At 36.0% G+C, this 19,638-nt stretch overlaps 1 pseudogene; it reads left to right on the forward strand.

The window, feature by feature from the left end:
* The first annotated feature begins 13,088 nt into the window (after nucleotides 1-13,088).
* On the forward strand, nucleotides 13,089-17,001 carry LOC149796436 (uncharacterized; annotated as a pseudogene).
* Nucleotides 17,002-19,638: the final 2,637 nt, after the last annotated feature.

A 19,638-nucleotide genomic window follows, 5' to 3' on the forward strand; every position in this document is an offset into this window, starting at 1 on the left:
AGTTTCAGACACCGATTATGCTGGATATCGCTGATATCAAAGAAGACATTTTTTGCCTCAGGGAGAAATCCTGTCAAAGCCACCCTCAGCCCTATTCAATGATGCATAACAAACAATTTCATTGAACCTTTCTAAGGACAAAACGAGATGACGCATAGATCCCAAGTCCAAAGTGATGGTTAATTAGTGGTTTTAGCTACTTAAAGACGTTTTTGTAGTTTTTCCATTAGTTCAGGGTGTTCCCTAGAATTTCTAGACTCATGTACAAAAAAACACGTATTTGAAATATCAACTTTTATTTTTTCCTTTACACTGCACTAAGTGTACAGTGATTCCTTCGTACAGCAAATTCAGTGCACTTTGTCAGCGCTTCTTCTGCTACCAAAATGGCGGACGTTGCGCTGCGCGCAAAACTAAAACCCAGCCTCCGTTGCACATGGGCTGTTTTTACAAGAAACTATGGCCGACCTCGCAGGGTTTCAAATGAACGAAAGGGTTTCGTTCTTGTAGGAAACATTGCAACACTTTCTAGTATCAATATAGTTCATCACAGCAGCGATCGAGCATGTTACTGGAGTTCATGGACTGCAAATCAGTTCATTTTTCACTCTCTTGTGTTTGCAATATTATTAAATTTCTTAAAAAGTTTTTCAAATTAGAAATTGCAAGACCTTGATCGAAAAAGCAGATCTCCTATATTACAAATTATATTGGTAAATCACATTCTAAAACATTGACGCAGAACCTTAAAATCACTGACACCAACGCAAAAGTGAAACAAAAGTTGGTGATTCAGAGACGAGACAATCGATTTGTTGTCCCGATAGGAAATTTCGCTCAGTCATTTCCGTCAGGTCGTGAAATAAACCTCGAATGTAATTTGTCCCCATTGAGAACTATATTCTCAACATCTTTCGTTCACGCAGAACATTATTGCGGCGAAAGGAGACAAAGTCGCAATCGGAATGACTTTGGCCTTTGCTGTTGTAACGCATTCGGTGTACTCCGCCCGAGGCGACACTCCGCACCGTAGTCGCTAAGTAAGCGACTCCGCTATCGGGCGATTTACTATTCAATTTTTTATATTATCCCTACGCCAACTGATTTTGAGGTTATTTCTGTATGTTAAGAGCAACAACTCAGTTCCAAACACTGGTCTCACCACTTTCTTAATTTTACTGATTTACTGAATACATGTCTTGGAAGTAATTTTCAAAACAAACTTGCTAGGTTTGTCCCAGGCAAATCACTAAATTCTGTATTCCTGCAACTACTGAGGTTATTTCACGACCAGACGGAAATGGCCGAGCGATGTCCCTATCCCATAGCAAGCAAGCGACCTGTTTTTTGTTTCGGTTAAAATTACATTATACGGGTAAATTTTAAAATCGTTATCAGGCCCGCGCCCTGGCGGACCATGCACATGCCGGAACTAGATAAATCACTTTGGATACAGCAGAAACTGCGTGTATTCAGTACAAGCAATGGGGCTAATAAAGAGATGGTTGGATGATTTAACAATGAACGTATCAAGTCAGGAAATGTTCATTTGGAAATTACACAAGAGTTGTAACTCAAAATGTAGATTTTATTAGATGATATCATTGAAGAGTTGTCATGTAATTTATTTATGCATCTAACGTTTCCTATAATTTTGACTTCTTCTGCAACCGATAAGCTCCTGTGATGCTTGCTGCATTATCTTTAAGAGAGCTGGTAATATTTAATAGTGAAACAAACCTTTAATTCAAGTCTTAATATTCAAAACTAGTCCAACGAGTGAGTGAACACGACTAAACACCTAATTAGCATCACAGCACGGAAACGGAGTAATGCACTTGTGTTAAAAACATGTCCTGCGTAAGTTAACCGGTGCATCTCTCTCTCTCTCTCTCTCTCTCTCTCTCTCTCTCGCAACTAGTCTCAATCGCCGATATCGAAGCAAAGACAAATGACAAAATTTTATATACACTAGTGACTGAGCTGTATTCCTTTGGTAAATGATACAGCAATGAATGCGCATGCGTTATCGGACAATTGGTATTCTGTTTAAAAATATATGTGACGAGGAAGCTTAAAGCAGTTGTATATTATTTCATATTGTTTTTCTTCATTTTTTTTAGGAGCGGGGATTGTCACTTACTTTTATAATTTTACTGATGTCTATTTATTGTTGTGTGTATCTAATACATATATTTATACACAAAATTTGTATGGAGTCTTTACTTAGTTTTACGTCATCAATTTGTACGTGGATACGCCCGCGAATGTGTATCCGTACTATTCACTATGACTAAGACTAACATGGTCAAGGATTCTGACGTCAAAACTAATGTACAATGGATATTTGAGAAATTATATTCAAAAGATACGTAAAACTTTGTCCCGGTTTTATGAAACGTTAAACTTCAGTAAGATCGTCAAATTTAAACTAAAGAAAAATAATTAATTCGAACACACAATACAAAGAAAATATTAAACCTTTGTTTTGTCATATATATAATAAAGCTTCTTGTTTAAAAATTTAAAGAATATATAAAATATGGAGGTATAATTCAAATACTTTGATGCTTGATAAAAGCGGAATTCCATAGATCAATTAAGGGGTGAACCTGGTCCGCAATGTCAAACCTCAATGATCAAAATCAATGTCACAAACACATTGTTGGCAAAAGACACACTACAAATATTGTACAATAAACGGTTTTATCCGTATGCATAAACTACTTTTTCTAAGAAACTGCCACAACTGTTATCACAACTATTACTACACAATAGCAAAAGTAGAAATAGTCGATGTTTGAAAAGATACAAAAGGACTTTGTCATAATTTCTTGTGTTTGCTTTCTTTTAGCCGTTGTTATGTAGAAATTGATCTTTCGCTTGCTGCAATATTGGTTGAATTGCAGTTTCTTTCCATGCAACTGTTGTAGTATTTTGTAAGACTGAAGACAAAAATTCTAGATTTTCAATAAAATATGATTTTAAATTTTAAATTGTCTTCACATATTCAAAGCTTTTGAATGTTTCTAACAAAGTCAAGAACTCTGAAACATTAAAACAGCAGGAATTAGTGCCATTTTGCGAGGAAGACTATTTTTCATTCCCGTGGGTAAGATAAGGATCATGTAGGTTGTTTTCTCCTTCCTTTATAAAGTAATTCATGATCTGCGTATCTACTGTACCATTCATTGAATCTAAAAGTGCCGTAAAATAAATTCTCCACTCAACATACGATATATATTTTGAGATCACATTTTAACGTCAATACATTTAAATTTCTTCTAATAAAGGTCAATGAATTTTAAGATATTAACGTTCAGTTGAATCTCTTCATAATGGGGGCCCGTGTACCCAAGTTGTCTAAGACCATTGCAGATCAATCACATCTCAGGTCTGTCGGAGTGGGTTCGAGTCTTGGTTCGGAGGTCGTGGACATGGAAGAATGCTTGCCAGTAGCTTCATTGGTCTCTGGTTCTTCTCGGGTTCTTGCTCCATCAAATGTACAGCCCGCCATGTTCTGTAAAATGGTGTTAAATCCACACAACCACAAACCCTTCATCGGATTGGCTAGGACACGGAAAAAAGTCTAAGGCTGCCGCGAAGTACACTAATAGTACATTTACAGTCCGGTACCAATATATACCTTGCATTGACACTTCGCAATAAACATAAAGGCTTTCTCTTTTACTAGATGTAGCTTAATAATAATAATAATAATAATAATAATAATAATAGACTTATAAAAATGGTGCTTGCAGCTGCCTGGCTTGGCGCTCAGCGTTATGACCATTTTAGGAATGGTCGGCCTGGTGTCAGGATGATGTGACTGATGCCCCAGTGCTAGACATTAATGCAGGCATCGAAATGATATGACTAAAGAATTGTTAAAGCTACGTACAAAATCGAAAACACACTAATGATGATGATAATAATAATAATAACAATAATAATAATAATAATAACAACAACAACAACAAAGATGACTGAACATACGATATATATTTTCTTCTATTTTCTTGTCACGTTTTTATAGTTTTCTTGTTCCTTCCCTTTCTATAAAAGACTCCCAGAGCTTTCCCCCGATCTTTTAATAAATGATGGATCCAGGGTGATTTCCCCGACAGTTTCCTATTTTAAAAATTTCAGTTTTGTCATATTTTATGTTTGCCTCGAGGCTTTTCCAAAGGATTCGAATTCCTTATCTAAGTGTTTGAAAGATTTAGGGTCTCTTAAAAGGTTTATGCAATCATCTGCATGCTGGTGCATCTTAAATTCTTCTTTTAGATTCGGGATTTTTAGTCTCTCAATTTCTTTGTTTTTTCTTATTTTAGTACTTAAGATTTCAATTGCTATCACGTATAATAGCATCGATAGTGGGCACCCTTGCCGCATTAATCTTTGTATATCAAACTTTTCTGTACCAGCCCCATTTACTTGTATTCTTGCAGTTATTTTACTATACAGGATTTTGGTCCAATATTGGAAATACGTTCCAAATCCAGATTTTTCCGGAACTTTCTGTATGTTCCAATCTATCGAAGGCTTTTTTCCTTGGTCGAAAGTACCATGACACCTTTCTGACCTGTTTCCTGTACGTAGTCTATTACTGTTCTTATACCTAGAATGTTATTTTGAATGCCCCACCCTTTTGCCACACATGTTTGGTTTACGTTTATCATTGTGTTCATTCCTTTTTTAAAACCCTATTCGTTAATATCCTGCTTAATATTTTGTAATCTATATTAAGGAGGGAGATAAACAATTTTAGGACACGGACGTGATTGAAAACATCCTGTTTAAATATTTAAGTACAAATTATATATCTTGAAGCACCATGACGCTTCACAGCTTACAGAGGATTGAAAAATTTGAGGCATTTAAATCTTCTGGTTAGCGGACGCAAAGGAAAACATCCACTAGTTGCATAAATTTATTCGTGAAGCATGTATGCTCTTTTCTGTGGTCACGGTATTATCAAGCGTTTGGGTGAGGATATTGCCTCTTATGTGTAATCTGGATTCAAATTGGATTGTTGAATTGTGATGGACGTTCAGGAGCTGTTGTGGGCACATTTTTAATACAGAGAATGCCGATTTTTTATATTGTTCCCCACCAGATATTTTATCGAATAGGGGAAAATGATGTTAGACTTTCATCTATTGAAGATATTGTAAGACAAATTCGGGAGCTGTGTATTCTTACTCGGTGTATCTGAGTTGTTGCAGATTGTGTTTCGGCAATGTTGCCCAGATGCAGGCCTCGTTATATGACTAAGGGTGAGTATGTTTGTTTTATCCACCAACTGACTCAGAGATTGTCTCAGGTTTCAAATGTGTTACACTTCGTAAAGTTTTGTACATACAGAGGTTTCAGCAGCTGTATTTAGGACGAGATGGAGTTTACATATGTCCTCAAGGTAGTCGGTGGCTTTATACCAGGATGTTATCCTCGATCAGGCGTAATTTTGAGTTGTTGGCTTTGAGTTCCTAAGAAGAGATAGTGAAGAAAAGATAGAGGGAAAAAAAGAAATGTATTTTTTGTACGCGTTTGAAATAAAAAATTTAATGAAATAAAAAGATAATTTTTCTGAAAAGGTTTATTATTCGAAATAGCCATTTCAGTAAGTTATTTCAAGTTCAATCAATCAATTAAAGGATTTAAGTCGCCTACGCAAATAGTGCTTTCGCGACTGGTTAAGTCTCAAAGGTCGAGATTTTCAATTGATAGGGACTGTAGGACTATAGTCCCGCTTCTATGTGCGAATGTCGCACTTTTTAATTCATAAACATGTCCGGCCGAGGTAAGGAGGCAAGGGACTCGCGGGACACGAAACGCCACAGGAAAGCGGTACGTCCAGAAACGGCAAAGCGCGTAAGATCAAATCAAGTCCAGTTGTACTAGTGGACAGAAATATATTCCAATGGTGTGTAAGCCACTCGTGTAATTTTCCTAATCCTTTGAGTTGTGTAATTTCATTGCCATTTTTAATTGAAGCTGGAATTTGGTGTACATTGTGTACTTTTGATTTTCCGAAATGTTGTCAATCAGCTGGGTGTCAGACACCCTATACATGTTTGGGTCAAGCTGCGTTTACTTCGGTATTCACTTTTGATACAAAGGATCGAGTTAGGGTTGTGGGGATAGAGCTTTTATCGAAAGAGGTCTTAAATAGCCAAAGGAATAACCTCATATAAATTGGCAATTTGAAAGTCGATGTCCGTTTTCTTCTTTATTCCTTCTTCGTTCTGTGTTACCCTCTTTCTTTCTTCTTCGTGTTGTTGTAGTGTTTGGCTGTTTTGCTAGAGTTTGCTGTTCTGCTTCGACTCGACTTCCATTGCCTTAGATCTTGATGTTTGCGACTGGTCTTTTATTGCCATGATTCTTTGTTTAATAGCTATATTGAAATTGGAAAGCATATTGTTCCCCTTTTTGTTGTATAAATTAGTATGTTTGGTCTGAGTATCAGTGTTGTATTTACATGTCGTGTTAATAATTGGGGATTGTCTTGTTCTTGTTGTTTATTTAGTTCCGCCTTGTGTGTGTGTGTGTGTGTGTGTGTGTGTGTGGCCTGATGACTGGACTTAGGTCACCTTATAGTCTTAAGATGTGTTTTTGTGTTTATTTATGTCTTACCACTCTTGTTGTCGTGTGTATCTGGGCCTGATGGTGGGGGTTTGCCACCTTTATAATATATATACGTAGTTATGGGAATATATGTTTTGTTTTTCTCAGACCATGATGGTTAGTATTGTGTTAGCTGCATGCCTACATGCGAAAGAAACACCCACACACACACACAGCAACAGCAACCATGGGCCTGCGCTTCAGCTAGCAGTCTTGCCTTACTGCTTTAGCCCTTCTATTAATTGTTCTTATAATTACTTATATGTGTATTTATATGTTGCCATGTTTGTTAATGTGTTTGAGATACCTTATTATGTTCATGTATGTGGTATCGATGTTTTTGTTGCGTACCTTGTCCAAAAAATCAGGGTATGTTGTAGAGTATTTAATTTTCTTTTGATAATTTTGAAAACCGTCTCGTTGATTATGGTATCTGGGACAGGTGTTGAATACGTGGTCCAGTCTCTCTGCAGCAGGGCAATGGGGACATTTAGTAGTTTGGTTCAATTCCTTCCTGAAATGTTTCCCAAAGCTGTTTCGGAGTAAAGTTTTTCCTGTTTTGATCCTATTGATAATTCGGATGTCCACGATTTACAGGATTTTAGGTGTCTTGATTACCCTTGTGGCCTCCTTTTGCAGTTGGTATAAATGTCTGCCATTGCTACTGTTGTCCCAGAGCTGCTGCCATTTCTTGTTGATTTTGCTTCTTATCTGGCTATATATCTCATACACACTGTAGTTAAGTGGTTCTGTTGCATTGTTCAGGAGATTGTATTTCGCCCTTCGGTCAGCTTTATCGTTGCCAGTCAGCTTGCTGTGAGAAGGTACCCATAGGAATTCGATGGTTTGTTGTTTGTCTTCGATCTTCCTGATGGATAACATGGTGTCTTCTAGCATATATGCTCTACCTTTTGCCGTGCCAGTCTCTAATGATTTGAGTACGCTTAGAGAGTCTGTTATAATGACGTACTGGCTGTGGTTTGGAGTCTTAATCCATTTGAGGGCTTCATTTATTGCCCAGAATTCCGCTGTGTAGATGGAGCAGCCATCCGGGAGTCTTGCACAAAATTAAACTTGTTGTTGCGGCACCACTATTGCAGCAGCAGTTCTGTTTAGTTCTTTCGATTTAGATCAGTCTGTGTAGATTTTAAGAAATCCAAAGTAAGTTTCTTCGATGATTTTCTGGATTTCTGTTAGTATTTTTGGTGGATTTTGTAGTTTGGATCCTACGTTCTGAGCAGACAGGTTTATTTTGGACGTTCAGTTTTTCCAAGGGGTAGGATCTTTGATTTTGTATTGTTCTGCTTGAATGCCGGATAGTTGAATTTCATCACAGAGTGTGTGTATTTTCTTACCTGCTGGGTGGTTTAGAGCTCTGTTTTGCCCGAATGGAATGTTGCACTTTTTAATCATCATTTTGATTGGGTTGGTGTCTTGATGTATTGAGTATCTGGTAGCATCTCTCAGTATGTGTTCTTCTCGTCTGAGGTGCAGCGGTAGATCTCCCGTCAGTATTTGTAGCTCCTCGAATGAGATGTTAGGAAGAGTCTAAGTACATAGTCTAAGTGTTTTATATTGCATGCCCTCCAGTTTCTTAAGCAGGTCATTGTTTGCCGAGGCATACACTTGACAACCGTAGTCCAGTTTAGCCCTGTATTTCAAGTTGTTAAGTAGAGGATTGAAATATGTCTCACGCGGACCTGGTGGAAAACGTGTTATTGGATTTGGTTTTAAGGTTCTCCAAGCGCATTTCACTGTTTTGTGATGTAGAGAATTGAAATTTCCCTCACTTTTGAAATACAGAATTATATATATATATATATATATATATATATATATATATATATATATATATATATATATATATATATATATATATATATATATATATATACACAGATATACAGGATACAAAATATGTCATACGTTTCCCTTAGGAAGCTCTCTTTAAAATAAAACATTTTCTTAGATACACTGTGTATCTGTTTAGAGAAGGTTTATGTCAATATATTATTGATTGTTTTGTGGTAATTTTCAGTGAAATGAACTTTGTAATACAAATACAAAAGACGGCGTAATTTTGAGTTATTGAGTGTGAAGTCTTAAGAAGAGGAAATGGAGTTTTAAACGCGTTTGAAATAATAATATAAATGAGATGAAATGATGGGAAATATTTTTCTGAGAAGATTAATATTCAAAGTTATCATTTCAAGTTGTGACGTAGAGAATCAAAACTTTCCTTCGCGCGGAAGTGATGGAGAGACGTGTTATTAAAATTGGTCTTATATGTTATTCTTTTAGGATGTAAAAGTTTCAAATTTTTCACGACACAATAGCATCAAATGCAGTCATGGCAGCGGAATAAAATCGTGTGATTAGATCAGCAACATCTATATTTGAACTATTACATCCCTTTTTCCGATAAATCAGCGAGTATGTCATTTGTCGCAAGTTTCAAAGGTAAAGGAATGTCTGTACCGTATCTTGAGATATCTTCAGACGGAGATCAAATATGCTCATATTTTCAATCTGGAAAGGACTCGATTTAAATACAGGGGTTAGTTATGTTTTGTTAGAGATAACCGCAAATAAATGGTGATTCACGAAAAATGTTTCTTTGATTTTAACACGTTTCGCTCACTGTTCGCCAGTGTCTGCTGTATTTATATTCATGTTAATATAGTGAAAACCGGCAACCAGACTGGAAGATGATAAAATCAATACCATGTGCCAGTCTCAGACGGAAGCAAGTCTCGTGGCGTGTAAAGCAGAAAAAAATATGAATCATCGACTCTTCATTTTCTCATTGTTGCACGGCTTTCTCGTTTCTTGAGTAGGTCGATGCTGAGCAATATATAGGCCTATGCCTTGTGGTAATGTGACTAGAAAATTGCTTCACCATTAACTGATGACTATGCAAAGTGACTGATTTACGCTTCAATGTCAACTGAGCCAATGACACAGAAGCATCTGAGTGACGATTTAGACCCATCCAAATTCTTGCCACGAGTGACAGAAACATCCAATCCCCATTCCCAAGAATGCAATATGCCAGGAATTCCCCCCCCCAAAAAAAAAAAAAAAAAAAATTTAATAAATAAATAAAATAAAACACCAGAACATTATAATTTCGAAGCGTCTTTCACACCAGCAGATAATGAAAACTAATTAAAACAACACAAATAGTTACTCCTAATAAGTCAAGCAAAAGTCTAAGGAGTACTACTTCATTGTACATGCTTCGTTTAAAGTTGTTCAACCCGATGTTCTGCAAGTAACTGTCTAACAAGACCGTTGGAGAACACCAAAACTAAATTTGAATTGTGTTTATATGCAAACCTACCACTCTTTCCAAAATCATTCGCAAGGAATAGTCATAGATCTAATTATAACAGTTATTGCAACGTTATTGTGTGCAATCCTCAACATAATTTCTGAGAATCATATGCCGTTCAGCGTAAAAAGAAACCGACATTACTTCTGCAATGAAATATGGGTAACTAACACAGGTATCAATGCACGCGCGATATTTTTTTTTATTGTTGACTAAAGGGATATCGTAGTAATTCGTGCTCCTAATAGTTTCCTTGTCCTTAAGGTACAGTCCAAAGACTAAAACTGTTTTCGTTGAGGTGTAACACATTTCCAAAACAAAACAAAAACAACATTCTACGCATGAATTTCGGTAACACAGCTGGTGTATGTATGTATGTATGTACGAACGTATATATATATATATATATATATATATATATATATATATATATATATATATATATATATATATATAGAGAGAGAGAGAGAGAGAGAGAGAGAGAGAGACAGACAGACAGACAGACAGACAGAGACAGACAGACAAAGACAGAGAGAGAGTTTGTAATCTCTATATATAAGTGTACGCCATGTCCTCGTCAATCACGTGTCTGTGCCATTTCTCGATGTTATCAGTAATCTCCAAAAGGAGGAAATAAAGATGGATTACATGTCATCTTGAAACACTTCGGGAAATGAGGAAACAAATTCTTCAATTAAGTTTATTTTATCGCAGTATAATTTATCTAAAGTAAAACGACTAGATAATAGGAATCAAAGTAGCAGCGAATAAGTAATCTGAATGACATATACTCTAGGCAAGTAAAATAGTCTCTTATACGTAGAAAGAGACGAACAAAGTGACATGTCCAAGTTCACATATAGTCATAATTGTTTAGACAGTTCGTTCCAAGCACGGATCGAACTCATAATGCAAGTACCAATAACTAACGCCTAGGTGTAGAAAAGAGAAGAGAGAGAGAGAGAGAGAGAGAGAGTTTGTGAGCTCTATTTATAATTGTACGCCATGTCCTCGTCAATCACGTGTCTGTGCCATTTTTCGATGTTATCAGTATTTCTACAAAAGGAGGAAATAAAGATGGATTACATGTCATCCTGAAACACTTCGGAAAATGAGGAAACAAATGCTCCAAATAATTTTATTTTATCGCAATATAATTCATCTAAAGTGAAACGACTAGATAATATGAATCAAAGGATCAGCGAATAAATAATAACAAAATGAAATATGAATGACATATATTCTAGGCAAGTAAAATAGTCTCTTATACATGATACATAGAAAGAAACGAACAAACTGACAAGCCCAGGTTCACACAATGTCATAATTGTTTAGAGAGCTCGTTCCAAGAAGGGATCGAACTCATGCTGCGAATACCAGCAACTAACGCCTAGCTGTAGAAGAGAGAGAGAGAGAGAGAGAGAGAGAGAGAGAGAGAGAGAGAGAAGAAGAAGAAGAAGAAGAAGAAGAAACCCCCATTTTTGCAAAAGGGCTCTGTATAAGAAAAATCACCCATGAAAATAAGGAAATGTTGAAATCATATTTGAGTATAGCAGAAATTATTCAGGTAATATCGATGAGTCTGAACAAGTTGAATGAACTGTTTCAATAATTGATAAAATATCAAAACTGACTGTCTGAAGATGGAAATAAAATAAAACTCGTGCAATCTGCATTTGCTCAGATTGGAACCTCGAGGGATTATTACATTATGTATTCATTTGTCTAAAGTTTCAGTTAATTTACATTTTCTCGGTGATGAATGCATGAATTAGGATCATTTACACGTATTTGCATCTGGTCTCATACTGAACCTCTTGTTACTCATAATAACCTCTTGTTACTCATAATAATCTCATTTTACTCACAATAACCTCTTGTTACTCATAATAATCTCATTTTACTCACAATAACCTCTTGTTACTCATAATAATCTCTTTTTACTCACAATAACCTCTTGTTACTCATAATAACCTCTTGTTACTCATAATAACCTCTTGTTACTCATAATAATCTCTTTTTACTCACAATAACCTCTTGTTACTCATAATAACCTCTTGTTACTCATAATAATCTCATTTTACTCACAATAACCTCGTTACTCATAATAATCTCTTTTTACTCACAATAACCTCTTGTTACTCATAATAATCTCTTTTTACTCATAATAACCTCTTGTTACTCATAATAATCTCATTTTACTCACAATAACCTCTTGTTACTCACAATAACCTCTTGTTACTCATAATAATCTCATTTTACTCACAATAACCTCTTGTTACTCATAATAACCTCTTGTTACTCATAATAATCTCATTTTACTCACAATAACCTCTTGTTACTCATAATAACCTCTTGTTACTCATAATAATCTCTTTTTACTCACAATAACCTCTTGTTACTCATAATAATCTCTTTTTACTCACAATAACCTCTTGTTACTCATAATAACCTCTTTTTACTCACAATAACCTCTTGTTACTCATAATAACCTCTTTTTACTCACTATAACCTCTTGTTACTCATAATAATCTCTTTTTACTCACAATAACCTCAATTTTATCATAACAAATCTCAACTTCTGAAATATATTTAAGAAACAAACACAGTACACACACTCACTCTTGGTTATTTTTCGAAAATAATTTTTAAAACCTTTGGCAAAATGTAACTGTCAGTCATCAACAACAATTATTCCCTCTCTCTCTCTCTCTCTCTCTCTCACACACACACACACACACACACACACACACACACACACACACTCACGCACAGAGGCACATATTGGAACAATTATTAACAATATTAATCAGATTAAAAAAATGGCAATTTATTGTTAAGTAAGTACAATTGAAAAATTATTTGAAATTTTACAAAGAAAACATTTTGTTTATGAAAGGATAATATAATTAAGTCGCAATGAAGATTTTTTCTCAAAGGTATATACATATTAATTTTTCATGTATCGCATTTATTTAATCTGTAAGTCAGTTAAAGATACATTCAATCATAGATAATCACTTTTACTGATAGCCATAATGCAACAGGAAATGTGTTTGTACCGTGGTTAGCGTGCCAAATTCGCGACCGAAAGGACGCGTGTTCGAATCCTACCATCGGATTAACCATGAACTACCGTGATGAATACATGGGCATGGTATTTTACTCCAAGTGCCTTAGCACTAAATAATTTACTTGTGTTGATGTGTGGGGAAACACAAGACACCAACTATACCATAACGTCGTAAATAAAGTAATGTTATTTTTATGTTTATTGAAATGCGTGCATTATGTTAGTGTTAACGACTCACATGCATATGGTAGATGTCAGGGGTGGGCAAACTACGGCCCGCGGTTTTTTTGCACCTCATATGTATAAGTTTTCACATACGTCTTGATAAATAGTGGGCTAACACAACCTGAGAAATTATGAATAAATGAGACATTGGAAATGATATTCATATTACAAGCTTGATGAACAGGACGTCTATAATTTCACGTTAAGGGTCACGCTCTTTGTCTTTAATTATTTCTCTCTTATAAAAATTACACGTATCCCTTGAATTAAAATGCTTTTCCTCTTCATCTGTGAATACCAAAGATTTGGCATTTTTCAGTTTATTAAAGTCTCTGTATTTCTTTCTATCATGATGCTTACTCATGACGGTAACAATGTGGATAAATCGGTTAGGCCAGCATAATGGTTTAAATCCATTCTTGAAATGTAATCGAAACGTCAAAATGCTTATATTTTTCTTTTTCTGTTATTCTAATTGCCTTAGTGTATTTATTTTCAAATATTTCATACCCATTTACCGAGAGGGCCATCTTTGTGATGCACTGAAGTGTTACAATGCATACTTTAAACCAACGCTCCAGTATCTAACCAAACTGTATGTATGTGGTCTATCTACGTGATCACACGATGTGTTTGGTACATTATTCAGCTATATTTTCTAAAAAGGCATTAAAAACAACGTGTTATTCTGATTTTTTTTTTTTGTTGACGGGATAAACAAACATTGGGTTGCATCATGCATTTCACCTCTATTCATTATGTTTATACGTCCTGCTCCGTATTCAACTTTGTCTCCATCCTGTGTGGGCAATCAACCTTTTCTCCATCCCGTGTGGGCATTCAACCTTCTCTCCATCCTGTGTGGGCATTCAACTTTCTCTCCATCCTGTGTGGGCATTAAACCTTCTCTCCATCCTGTGTGGGCACTCAACCTTTTCTCCATCCTGTGTGAGCATTCAACGTTCTCTCCATCCTGTGTGGGCATTCAACCTTTCTGTGTGGGCATTCAACCTTTTCTCCATCCCGTGTGGGCTTTCAACCTTCTCTCCATCTTGTGTGGGCATTCAACATTCTCTCCGTCCCGTATGGCATTCAACCTTCTCTCTATCCTGTGTGGGCATTCAACCTTCTCTCCGTCCCGAATGGGCATTCAACCTTCTCTTCGCCTCGTATGGGCATTCAGCATTCTCTCCATCCAGTGTGGGCAATCAATCATTCTGTATGGGCAGTTTCGTAAGTCTGATAGTTAACTTAATTAGTCAGGCTGTTCTATTTTACAGAATCTAATCAACAGATTATCTGAATAATAACTTTCTTCAAGTAGGATTCAGTAAAAACAATAGTCATACCAACCTTGACTTTGATCGTCGTAAAACAATGGCGTTATCTTTTTAATCTTTATATATGAATAAACCACATTTATGTATAGTCTCCAACAACACATATGTCTTCACTATTTTAAACTGCAATAGTGTTCCAGCATAGCATAAGTCATCTACTACTCTCGTAATCACTCCGGATAAGGTCAACTGCTAACATATGTTATACATCTATTAGGTACACCTGCTAAACTCAGAGAATTATTTAAAAATATTGTTAGTTACACACGACGTTCTGATAATTTCTACACCTGTTATTTCTTTTACAGACTGGTGTTATATATGAAGCGATAAAAAATGGACCTCTTTGCACTGCCATCCATGAGAAAGACACAAATCATCTTGCCCCATTCATCTGAGAAGAGAATTTTAGCACAGAAAGTGGTCTACATTAGATCAGACCTGGAGATTACAAAACTGATGAGCTCCAGATTGAAAGATTTTTTTTTTGGTGTCAACTAATAAATAATGATATTATGTTTGAAATGTCAATTCTGATTGGCAAGTCAACATTAAAATCAGGGTTTTATGAAATTCGATATGTATCCATTATGCATTTAACCGGCCTGAAGCCCGCTAATTCCTAATGGAAAAAGACGGAATGTTTCACCTTAGCTGATTGAAGGATCACTTGAGAATACCAGGATGAATTAAAGTGGCAAGAGGCCCTAGAGTTAGTCTAAAAGCGCCCCCTCTACCAATACAATTTCACTGTGATAAGGGCCCGCATAAACAACCCCATACTGCTCCATTTGCTCCGCCTTTAGGGTAAATGGGTCTTATTCCGATCACCGGGATAATTCCGTGTGCTTTCATGATCAAAATATCAAACGTACAGGAAGTAAATATCAGATGCATAATAATAAATACCAAAAAAAGAAAAGCATCTCTGTAACCTGGAGTGGTTACCCTAATGGCACAAAATATCGCGACATCGTGCTAATGCAAAGTTATGTCACGTGATATTCCGGTAAAGTGTTGCAAGCGGGAAATTTCAAGTTTCATCAGGGAAGATTTGTGTCTGCACAACTCGCATGCCTGGTTTGTATTATCATATTATAAAGGTATATCATTCATTTTTCTTCACACAGAGAGTTTTATCTTTGCAATCTAAGCTTAACTATATATCCAATTAATTATATTTTCCCAATGTTTCCAAAAATTACCCATGTGCCAGGGGTAAATCCGACCAGTCTTGCATGTGATAAACCTTTCAGGCTCTTTATTCGGTTGTATCTAGTTGTATGCATACCTCAACAAACTGACAGTAAGAGCAATGAATAAACTTTGATCAGTGAATTAAAAGCTTGCACACACACACACACACACACACACACACACACACACACACATATATATATATATATATATATATATATATATATATATATATATATATATATATATATATATATATATATATATATATATATATATATATATATATATGTGTGTGTGTGTGTGTGTGTGTGTGTGTGTGTGTGTGTGTGTGTGTTCATGTATGTATGTATGTATTGGTCTATATTTAGGTATCTATATAAAGGCTTAAACTCTTGCAGGATGCCAAAGACGAACCAGATGAAGAAAAGTAATATGCAGTATGCATATAAAGATTAAGAAGCCGCTCTATCAGCAATAAAAGCTGTATTGTGCTAGAGGAAAGCCAGCTTGAAATATGGAATCCCCAAAACGACCTTAGTGGACCATGTAACTGGTCGTTACCTGTCAGGGTCCAAACCAGGACGACCTCAAGTGAAACCGGCAAAGGCTGAAGAAAGCATTATTGCGAAGTCACTGGAAACATTGTCAAAGTGATTTGGGATTACCAAGAAGCAACTGTTGATGAAGACCGCCAAATTATGCAAATGGATGAAAATTAGTACACCATTTCAAAATAAGATAACAGAAGAAGATTGGTGGAAAGGTTTAAGGGCTAGATATCCTCCATTGGCACTCAGAAAACCTTAGAAATTGTCAACATCAGGTGCCAGAATATTGAAACCAACAGCTGTTGATTATTTCTTCCAAGACCTTCAAGAAATATTTACAAATTTAAATATACATGGCAGTCCTCATTTAATATGGAATTGTGATGCGACAGGCAGACAGTTTGAACACACTCCAACAACTGTGTGTGCTAGAAAAGGGGCCGGAAGTGTGATTGGTAGAACATCTAACTCTTGAGGAAATGTTACAATCCTCGCCTGTGTCAGTGTAGCAGGAACAACAATGCTTCCTATGTGCATTGTCAGGGGAAGACAAAGAAGTGTTTGCAGTCGTTTAACTGCATGGATGCCCCATCTGGTACAGTATGGACCTACCAGGAGAAAGCTTGGATGTGTGATATTTTAGGTGAAGAATGATTTATGGGAGTTGTCTTGAAGAACTGTGGCCTTGAGCGACCACAGCTTTTTGATTTTCGATTCTCATTAGTTGCTTGAAGGCACTGGATTACCAGAAGAAGTCATAAAAGAGAATATCTATATTTTAGCATTACCGATATACACCACCCACTACTTACAGCCCATAGCCAGAGGTGTCTTCGATCCTTTCAGTACAGCCTACAAAAGGCTTTGCACAGAGTTCCTGACAGAAAATCGCGGATTACTTATTAATAAGGCCACATGGCCAAGATTATTCCGTCTAGCATGGCAAGATGCATTCGCATCCAGCAGCATAATAAGCGGCATCAAATGAACTGGACTCATCCCAATCGATAGAGCAGCTATACCAGAGTATGTTTCTTGCGATCAGTAGCATATGATAGGCCTCATCCTGGTCCTTCCCTTTCACCAGCATCATCAATCTGTAGTCTCTGCCACATACCACCAAATTCAACAACTTCAAACCCTGTAGCTTCTCCATTTAATGCATGTAACACAATATCCGACACAAAAGTCCCGTCAGTCTCAATGACATTTCAGGATTCCAATGATACAGAAACAACAACGCATGAAGGATTTATTTTAGTAGAGGTACCCAGCAACGCAGTTGAAAACCTTCAGCATTCTCCATATATCATTGGCTCAGACGTGCTTTTGGCTAGCACAACCAATGACGAGCTTGATGTCAGCACACTGCTCATCGATTTGGCAAATGGAACATCGCTGCTTGAAGGTGGGAATGAGAAAGAGACAAATGCCACATACTTTCATTGTCATCAGTGAATAATGAATACGACGAGAGTGCCAAATTTGATGTCAAGGTACCAAGGAATCCCGAATTAGATAATATTTTCGGTACTGCCATTGCAAACGGAAGACAAAGGCCAAAGTCGAAACATGCCATCTCATCACATCGTCTTTTGACGAGTGGCGACATAATTTATGACAAGAAAATAGCTCTCGTTCTCAATGACAAAAAGCAGCGGGAAAAAGAAAATAGAAAATAGAAAAAAGAAATGCAAAAGAGAGAAAGACTAAACAAAACTGAAGCTAAACATACTTCAATCTCAAAGTAAGATTCTAAAGGAAGGAGAAATACTAAGTGTAGCGGAATGAAAATATATGCAAAATTAGCTCAATTGCAATGAAACATATAGCTTATTTTAATAATGTTTCTTTTGACATGTTCTTTTGTACTGCCTATTAAACTGAAGTGCTACCAGTATGATTGTTGGTTTATCTTTCCTATACGTAGGTACATAGAAATATGCTAAATAATGCCACATCACAGTCATAAATAGCAAATTAGTTTCTGAATCATTGAAACAACTGTCTCTTGATTGTGTGCAAACATTTATCAAGCATTTTGGCGATATATTGACGAAGAAGGAAAACTTTGAAGGGGGCAGGGTAAAGCGAACTGAAAGTATTTAACAGATGAATAGTATAATACTCTCATTAAGAAGATGACAGTCTTTGCGTGGAAAATATCGATGCTGTTATCCTTTAAATTGTGGTCAATTTGCTAACATTTCATGCCGGAATAATTATTAACCAAAATGTACTAAATTTAAGATCTTTTTCGAAAGTTATAACAATAACAATAATAAATTGTATATTGCCTATAACACCATACAAGACATATAGCAATACAACATAAATACTCACAAGATTAAAAAGAAATAGAGTTAAAATATATAGGTACAATAAAACGAAACTATAAGATAGATAGAAATACATACATATTGTATACTAAATCGCCCAAAACTGTCATCGATGATAGACGCCTATTTCTCTGTTGAAAAAAACAATCTTTTAATCTTTTTACTGTTTATTTCTTAATTTAAAAAAAAAGCTGTTACCTTACATAATCTACTGAATATGTACAAGTCTAGCTTGGGTGTGGGGTAGCTGATATACATTCTTTGCTACTATGGCGTGTGTATAAGCATAGAAAATATACATTTGTAACTATTGCATAATTGCAGGAAATATTGTGATAATAATACAGTGAGATCCCGATATAACAAGGGCCATAGAACCCGACCGTGTTATACACCGAACATTGTTATAAGCAACCAGGTCAGTTAGCTGAAAAAAATGAAGCATGTACCCCAAAAAATTTGTGCGGGGGGGGGGGGTAGTTTATAAATGCGGGCTTTAAACTACGTGCCTCGTCAGGACACTTACCATCTTAAATCAATGCATATTAAATGAGAAATATACCTGTAGTGAAAACAGAGAAGGTATCTATAATATTTTACTTCATTTAGAGAACCACAAATTGGTACATATACGTGTATACTGTTTATATATACATGTTTAATGTATAGCATGAACTGAGTATCAATACCGTGTACTCACCCAAGGAATCTCATCACATACATTGAATCCACAATACAAGTGATTCCGTCGAAAATATACACACACAGATTTAAAATATTCAATAATTTTGTCACAGGTCATATAGGTCTGAATTCAGTGGAAAAACTGCACAATCACGTAACGAATGAGGAAGCACATGTACTTTTCAGTCGGTAAAAGTTAGTTTGCTTTTAAATCCGTTGTTGTTAGCGTTCGTAAGCATAAACTTTTTCCCTGCGAAAAGGAAACTTT

The sequence above is a fragment of the Sinohyriopsis cumingii genome, chromosome 6, assembly GCF_028554795.1.
Source record: "Sinohyriopsis cumingii isolate HCF-2022 chromosome 6, ASM2855479v2, whole genome shotgun sequence".
Lineage (NCBI taxonomy): Eukaryota > Metazoa > Mollusca > Bivalvia > Unionida > Unionidae > Sinohyriopsis > Sinohyriopsis cumingii.